Genomic DNA, 8,963 nt, shown 5'->3' with positions numbered 1-8,963 from the left:
CACGGTATCGGGGAGAAACATCCACCATTTTTTCAGGAACAGCCAAGCACTACTCACATGTGGACTCAAAGAAAAATTCATGAACAGCCTAGATGCTACACTGAACATGTATATACAGTTCAAACACAGAGAAGTAGATTCATTTCAAACAACTTGTATCTGAACATCTGACCTTAAGAGCCAGCCTCAGCTAAGTGCTGCTGGCAAACACCAGGATCTGGAAGGAAGTGAGGGGTGTTGCACTATTTTGAAAGCTCTGTTTTGAACCAGCTGTCATGGCGAATGTCTGCTGGTTCCCCGTCTTAACATACAGCCTGTCACTGTTGAGCATAATGGTAACGAGCCAATGGAGTGTACTGAGCTTTACTTTCATGTGTGCCTTTGTGACTCAGATTTCCCCCTTTACACAGCCATAACAGGTAAGCTTTGAATCCATGTACACCACATTCTAATTGATTGTATTTAATTTATGTATTTATCTCCCTTTGAGTGCTTGAATATACATATATGCTTATTTATGCACACATATGTACATTTGGACATCACTATTAAATGTAACTATGCATATTGTCACAGCTTATTGCTGTGTTCATCACAGATTCTTAGAGTAGTTGGCTTTATTATACAATAAAACAACCATAGAAAGTTAATGCCTTCTTTAGAATAAATAAGGAACACAGGACTCATTATACCATATACATTTAATGGCTTGAACATCTCGGTGCCCACATGAAAACAAGAAAGCATATACTGCAACAGGCCGCATAATTCCAGAAAGAAAAATCCATCCTTTACTCCTAGAAATATGAGATTCAGCATCATGAGATCCCAGCATTATGTCATCAGCTGCATGAGTTTCACAGCTTATCTGCCTGATTTTAGGTTACAGAAGTAAACTCCAACAAAAACGTATAACACTGCCAACTTAACAGCACATTTATGCTAATACTAGCTGAAATGTTTTCAAGAAGGTGAATAGGATCAGTGTTTCTCTATGTATGTGTGCACTTACGCATATATATGCATACATACACATGCACATATGTGTGTGCGCTATGTATGCAAACTGTCTGTAGAGACATCACTATCTTAAAAGGTTGATTCCAAGTACATTAAACTTGAAAATAATGTTCTGTATAGTTGACCAATTTAAAGAAGCCCCTGCTGGTGCACGGAAGAATGAGCTAGCTGATATCATTAAACATCATCAGATGAGGCTGCAGGTAGCTGAAACGTTCCTTAATGAAAATTTAAAGAGAGCAGATTAAAATGATATTCCTTCAATCCAACAGAACACAAAGGTAAAGACATTCAATTACAGGCAAGATTTCATTTAGCACTAAAGGAGTGTTGTTTGTTGATCAGAATTTATTGCCTGACGTGAACAGCCAGGCTTGTGACTACATATATAATTACTTTCTACAGTGTACTCCAGTGGCACCTAAATATAGTTACTAGACAAGACAACGTCTTCCATAATTTTAGATTGTGATGTCTGTGACCAAGAGTTCAAAAATACCAAAAACAACAAATATATTTTCCTCTCTGCCATTATATTTCTTAGCATTATGAAAAAATATAATTAATCCATAGTAATACATACTTGTTTTTTGATTTTAAATGTTAGTGTTAAATATTTAAATGCTTTTTGTAAAACAGGTGGTACAGAGGAAATGGTTTGAACAGGATGCTCTGACTGCTTGTCTGCTCAGAATGCCAGTGGCTTTCCCTTGAGCGCATGAGGAGTTGTTTTCAGAGAGAAGACACTGAGGGTGCTCAAGTCTGTGCCAAACCTGCTGATAGTTCAGATAAATGCACCACATCTGTAAAATCTTATAGCTAAGAAGTACTGACAGACGAAAGTGGGACAACAAGGGCTGGAAAAAATAACCAGGAGACTGAAAGGACTGATTTATCAGAGAGGATTAAATGATCTAAATAGGTATGAACTGACTTAATGTTGACTAAATGGAACATCACACTAGTCTAAAGACATTGGAGAAAAATAGCATTGTAGAAGGAAAATAAGGAGGTTTGCAAAGGAACATAACTGGGAGAAATATGATGTTGTTAAGAAAGGAAAAAGTAAACTTCTAACAGGATATACTAGGCAGCATAATCTCTCCTTAGGTACACAGAATCACTTAGAACATTTAATCTAGGCATCCAAATCAACCAAAAATATACCACAGGAGACAAGATTGTCAGCAAGCTATACTGGATGACCTTAAAGGAACATTACTAATTTGTGTGTATCTGTTATCTGTGATTTTCCTTGCTTGTATGGCCAACTCATTGCAACTGTTGTGTATTTGGTTTCTCTGGGCTCAGTCCAACTCTTGTTGTTGTCAGTAGAAGTTTCCAACAGGAGCAATAAGACCTCAGTTTCTTTTCCATGTCTTTGCTGCTTATAAAAAAAAAAAAAAAAACACTCCACAGTAACCATGAATTTATTTTTTGTATGAATGCACAAACAACTAAACCAGCTTGATCCTCTAGTTTATCCATTTAACCTTAGAAATACTCAGAAAAATATGTGTTTTCTTTCATGAGTGTTTGCTAGGGAAGAAACTTATAGTTTCTCTGAAAACAACTTCTGATTAAAAACTGCTTTGGTCACAGAAGAATTAGGACAATTTTCTATACTAAGCCAAGAAAAGATATTACACAAAATGGGCAGAGCTTTTCTATTGTTAAAGCAGTAATGCAGCTAATGAAAGAAGCTGACATGAATTCTGCAATCAAGGCTGTAGTTTTGAAATGCTTTTACCCAGTATCTGAATGCATACAATCCTGTGATGCTTCAATTCCAGCTCACTTGCAGGTAGGGAATAACTATTTTGCAACCACTCAGTGCTGGCCCCTCGAGAGGCACAAATTTCTGTGTAAGTGGGGCTGAATGTTCAGGGGTCAGGGTTGTGTTTCGGTGTTGTCCATGTATCCAGCAGCTTGTATTGTAAATCTTAAGAGCAGCTTTTTTGAAAATACTAAACAGACATTTTGGTAGCCAGTATTGAGCCTGTGGCTATACTGCTTCAGGCTGTGATCTTGTCAGCTTTTAAAAGATAAGTAGGGTCAGGCAGGGTCAGCATTTGGATTGGTAACTCGAAGGCGAGTCAGTAGCTGCAGGAAGTGTCTTAGGCAATAGAATGGATGTAACTGTTTTCCCAGAGCCTTTTCTAATACCCTGATGAAGGCATCGTGCCCAGCTGTGACATGAGAGCAAGATACTCACCCTCCACAGCCATCAAGAGAATCATTTTCAGAGGGGTCTTTCCCTGACCTACTGTGGAAGTACGCAGGAAGGTAAACAGGAGATGGCAACGTTCAGGCTCCAGTCACACACGCACTGTCTGGACGTGCAGCACGTCAGTGCTTGGCCCTGGCACACTGCACCAGGAAGGGTGTACAGAACAAGGATCTCTCTGACATTTTTTGGGACACTACTGGCTCCAAACTAAGTCTTTGGATATGTTTATAATACATAAGTGATATCTTTTGAGCCAAGACTTTGTCCACCAACTTTCAGGTTTGCGCATTTCTACAGAAAGTATAGAGGGGCTGATAATGAAATCCTTGTCCAATGGTCTACATTGCCAAGAATTTTAAATTGTAAGTTAACCAATTTCCCCTCTAAAGTTCAAACAATAAATAAAATTCTATGTGAAAAATGGAGCCTTTTATTCCTTTGTCAAAATCTGATCAGAGTAAACTACAGATGTTAAAAGGCACTATAGTTCAAAGAATTAAAAAGAATCTTAAGGGGTTTGTATGAAGAAAAGAGTTTTAGAGAATAATATGGAAAATATTATAATGCCATTATATAAATCAGTGGCACATCCTCACTTTGAATACTGTCTTCAAATTTGGTCACCTCATCCCTGTAAAAAAGAAAGTAGAAATAGAACAAGTCCAGAGAATGGCAATAAAAAATGATAAAAGTCAAAAGGATGGGGAATTTCTTGAGAAGAGAGAAAAGAACACAAACCCCAGCCAATCTCTCAAGGCCGACTGACCCTCATGGGACTGCAAATCTCAAGTGAACCCTTTCCATAAACTTGGACAACCATTATTGCCCGAGTTAACATAGTTGTCCTTGGCCCCTAGGCAAAAGCTTTGGGGACCACGCATGAAGAAGATGTAGTACTTTCCTCAGTGTATCCTGCTCTTTTAAAGGGAGGACTTTAAGATCATGAGCTTCTGGAAGCCAAAGTGACCTATGGACAGTGGACAAAGAGCTCCATATTAGCAACACATTTTTATTTTCGATGACCATATACCAAACATTTTTTAGTCTTGGCTACAGGAACTTTGTTTTTCCATACCTTTCTTTCCTTCAAACTTTTCAGAAACTGATTTTTCAGAAATGTATAGGTGATTCAGAAGTATGAATGCATTGCCTCGTCTGACATTCTTTTTGGTGAAATCATTCAGCTCTTTTGAAAATGTGCCATTCGTCTGTTCAAATAGTCTCAGCCCTAAAGGAATTGCAGTTTCCCTCACTTTGTGCTGTGGGATCTCCAGGCTTCGTCAGAGCCCTACTTAAGCATGACTATAATATAAATAACATTTTGTCCTCACGATCTTCCGGCCTAATTAGTAGCAAAGGAATAAAAACCCTTTCCTACCCTGCAAGGTGAAACGAAGAGGTATAGAATTTCAAACGGATAAGAGGTATTGCTTTTCCAAACAATGTACAGTTAATTAATGGAACTTGCTGCTGCACAGATAGTACTCGGTGAAACAGTATCATATTTGTAAATGAGGAGGCATTTTTAGACATAAAAGCAAATCTACGTACCAAGTTCAGATTGGGTTAAGTTCAGTAGCATATATTATGCAGAAGATCAGACTGGATGATAATAATGGTTGTTCCTGGCCTTGAAAAAACAATCTGTGAGAGTTTTACTAACAGGTATTATGTAATAGTGTCAGTAGTTCTTCGTAAAAGCTAGTCAATAGATGGAGTCAGAAAGGGATCATCTTCCATGGTAAGCTGTTATACATTTAAATACACAGGAAGGAAGGGGGAGTCACCTTTCATATTGTCTGGTATTGGCTTCTGGCAAAGACAAGGTGTGTTATGGTTGACCAGTGCCAGTGACTGCTCGAAAGCAGCCAGGAGGATGCTTCTTTACTCTTGAAGCTATTGCAGAGCACCACTGAACGTCTGTGTCTAGGAAATGAGATGCTGTCTGATCTACTTATGGATAATCAGTATGGGTGAAGAATCCTACGCTGGGCCTTCAGAGATCCAGGGAAGGTTAGGAGGCTTTTCAAACCAGTTGCTGTTCACCTCTTTTACTAGAGCTGTGCAAAACTTTCTCCCACAACCCTGCATGGAGTGAGTAGCTACGTTCATTGTAGTATGGTATGCCTTATAGCACTGCCTGTAGATAAGGAAAAAGCATCCTGAGACAAACAAATTCTTGGGAAAACAGGTTAGGAGTAAGGCAAGAAAACTGAAGGCTCAATGGCTGCAACTAGACTTGTCTTTTAATCAGCAATAGGATGCCATGGAGTCTTAGCCTCCCATCACCCAGATCAGCATCCCTTCATGCCGTTCCCAGCCTCATGCACTTCACACACACACAAGAACCTATGGGAATGTAAGATCCATCCCCATCTGGCCATGGTCATATTGTAGAGCTGAACCTTGCAGCAGCTACCCCAGGGGTAGCTGTATCTGTGGCGCCCCTGCTTCTCTGCTCTATTCCAGATATATCTTGAAACGGAGACAGAGGGCAGGAGATATCTCACTGGTCCTTCTGAGAAATGATACTTTATTCTGGTACCTGGCTTACCCCTGAACTTTAAAAAAGGTGATAGAGAATTCATTCTGAGAGAGCACCATAAGAACAGAGGCCCTCTTCTGCATGTTTGCACTTACCTGCTGCAAGTTCAGTAATCTTACAGGCACTGCAAGAAATCAGGGAGGATGTCTTCTAGGGAATAGCTGTACTAGAGCCATTTCAGTCACAGAAAGTGTTTCATATTTGTGGGCTGAAAAAGTTATCTGCCAGGGAAAAAATAATAAAGAATCACATCAAAAGGGAGCAAAATAGATCCTTCAACTAGATTTACACTGTACATTCATATAAAGACACAGAAAGTAAGCACAAAATCCCAGTGCCGTTGTGATTCCAGTCTGTTTGCAATGACAAGTTAGATCTTACATTTCTTCTTTTGGGGGCAGAAAGTGCTATGGAAAAAAAAATGTATGTTATTCACAAAAAGGATTGTCCTGTATACTCGTAAACCTCTGCAATTTATTCTGTAGCAGCTTTTTACTTCAAAGAAATCACTAGCTAATGACATCTGAAACTTAAAAAAATCCACTTATTCACAACCCTGTCCCTGAGGGAATTCCCGTGTGTTATCAGAAATTTTTCCAAAGATCATTAACAGATATTACAAACCAATTGAAACTGAGTATTTTCTTTGCAAATTACTTTTAACTTCAGAGCTATTGAAAAAAGACGTTGAGTGATTTAATTTACTTAATCTGTCTACAGATTGCAGCTATGTGCATATTGTGTGATTGCATTTCCAACAAAAAGCATATATAACTATCCCTAATAGAGATATTTTTCTAAATTATCGTACAAGATCAGCAAGATTGCTGAAGATATTAATGTTTACTTTTTCATTTAGAAAATTGCACTCGAGAAAGAAATGGGCACCTTTATTCTGTTGTTATCTTTGAAATAATAACATACCATAATACTTATTTTACCTGCTATTTTAATTAAAACTCCAATAATCACTACATCTGTGTATCCTTAGAGGATATGTTCTACTGATTTTTCTGAAAAATCACTGCATTTTCATTAGGCTGCAAAGCCAGTGTTTTTGAAACACCTTACACAGCAATGAGTATACTGAGCAAAATTCTCTATCTTGTGCCAATCTGAAACAGCTAAGCATAGAGCAAGCTAAATCAGCACAGGGGGGCTGGAAAATGTATCCTATTCTCCACCTTATTGCTTTAAACTCCTCCCAGAGAACCACATCCACGTCAGCACACTACAGCAGCAAGTATAGAAAATACCTTCCCCCATGAATACTTGTAGCTTCCTGAACAGAGTTCCTTCTCTCTTTGCAGATAGAGATAAGGGCTTGAAATCCCTGAAGCTGAGGTGGACAGTGAAGATATTTACTTTGAAGCAAAGTGAAGACAGCTGCTGTGCGTTCTGTGCTGCTCAGTACTTGCTGTGTGTTACACATGCTTTGCCAGCATGCTTTTTGAAGAGGTTTTGCTGAAGTTCAGCCCAGTTAAGCTGGTGACTGTCTGGCCAACAAGCACAAGCAGGAGAAGGATTTCAGATGTATTGGGATCTTTATTAGCAAAAAATACAGGTGATGAACTTTACAGATGTGTGGACTGGAATTCCAAGCCTTGATATCTATATCCCACACAAGCCTCAGTCATCTCATTTTGTAGCTTTGGGCCCAGAGGTGTCTATTCAGAGAAGGACCCAGATGTGTCTTGGAAAAGAATGTTAAGAGGAAGGTGAGAAAAAGCAAAAGCTTGGTGCCTGCAACTAGATTTATCTTTTATTATCTTGTTGAGAATGGTGGAAAGAGTTTGCAGAAGTGCTGATGGACATTTTGCAGATAACAGTTATTACTGCACACTGCTAAACTATTCTGCATCTTCCCATCATCTAGATTAGCCTAATGACTTCTGTGTTCCTGCTACTACCTAACTGCCACTCTCCTGTTCTTTCTCTTTCCTGGGTTACAACAAAAATGTCGTAGAGTGAGAAGATGTTTTCAAGTATACTGAAAAGCATGGAGACTTTGAAGTGGAGCAAGTTTGTAGAGTATGAGTGGCTGGTGAAGGCTTGAAGATATTACTCCCTGAGCAATGAGAGGTCCAGGTTTGTTTTGTGGCTTTTGGGTAGCTGTGTTTTCAGCAGATTCCTGCTCACCCTTCTGTCATGCATCTTCAGCCAGCACTGGTATTAGCTCAGATGGTACACACTTACCCCCATAAAATCAGGGTCGGTGGTTTCACTTAGAACTAGCAGAGCAGTTTTAGGCACATCCAGCTCCAGGGTGAGTCATTCCAGCATTACACCTCCTTCCTTTCCCCCCTCCCTGATTTTAGTAGCAGCCTTGCATTGCTTGGGCTCTGACTGTCCATGCTCAGCTGTGGGGGTAATTTTTACAACGGCTGGTGGCACAGCAATGTCGTGCAGCAGAAAAGCTACCAAGGCGCCTATAGTGGGGACCTAGAGCTCCCACCTGCCTGCACCAAGCATGGTGTTGGCCTGCCGTCACTCAACCCAGGGCACCTCCGCGGAGTCTGATAACACATCTGCTAATTAATGCCAGTTGTGATCCTTGGTCAGATCCTCAACTGGGATAAATTGACACGGCTCCATTTAAGCCTGAGACAATTAGCAGCAGCTTAGAGCTGACCCGGTGGTTTTCTTTATAATGTGCATATACATCTTGTTGGAAGTGAATAAAACCCACCGACTAATTGCACATAAACCACCAAACAATCAGAAAATGAAATGATTGTCAGTAACTCCCAGCCTGAGCCAAATTACAGTGGTGACAAAGAAGTGATAGCCTCAGATCTGTTAACAACCCTCTGAGCTATCCAATCCCCTTGTAATAATAACAATTAATAATAATAGACGTGCTGCTGGATACGTTCACCTTTCTGTAAGGAAAGCCTAATGAGTATCTCTTAAAAAAAAAAAAGAAAAAAAAGATTCAGGAAATTCTAAAGTGACTCTATTAACTTGTAAGCACAGTGTTTTACCTTTGAACAATCGAACCGATCAAATTCATTCTGAAATTATCTTTTTGAATGAAAAGGAGCAATCCAGAAACTTTCTCAAGATTCTGTTTCAGCCATTTGTCAAAGTTTCATTTTGATCAATACTTCCACCCTGTTAGGCTGTATCACCCATCCTCTCAGCTGTAGTAAGCAGAGCGATGGTAGG

The 8,963-nt window shown here is 39.5% G+C and overlaps 1 long non-coding RNA gene across 2 annotated transcripts in view; it reads right to left on the bottom strand.

Moving 5' to 3' along the window:
• Window positions 1–687: 687 nt before the first annotated feature.
• Window positions 688–8,963, bottom strand: part of LOC136053087 (uncharacterized) — a 30,129-nt gene continuing 21,853 nt past the window's right edge. The window contains exons 3-4 of one of the 2 annotated variants that reach the window (XR_010622592.1): window positions 5,891–6,016; window positions 688–2,407 (exon numbers count right to left, since the gene is read on the bottom strand). This is a non-coding gene — a long non-coding RNA (uncharacterized LOC136053087). The remainder of the gene's footprint in view (window positions 2,408–5,890; window positions 6,017–8,963) is intronic. The other variant, XR_010622593.1, reaches the window with a different exon arrangement.

Source organism: Cyrtonyx montezumae, unplaced genomic scaffold, assembly GCF_038088225.1.
Source record: "Cyrtonyx montezumae isolate F1298 unplaced genomic scaffold, pur_monq_1.0 scaffold_3, whole genome shotgun sequence".
Taxonomy (NCBI): Eukaryota; Metazoa; Chordata; class Aves; order Galliformes; family Odontophoridae; genus Cyrtonyx; species Cyrtonyx montezumae.
The sequence above is the reverse complement of the archived record's forward strand: the minus strand, read 5'-3'. Positions and strand labels throughout refer to the sequence as shown.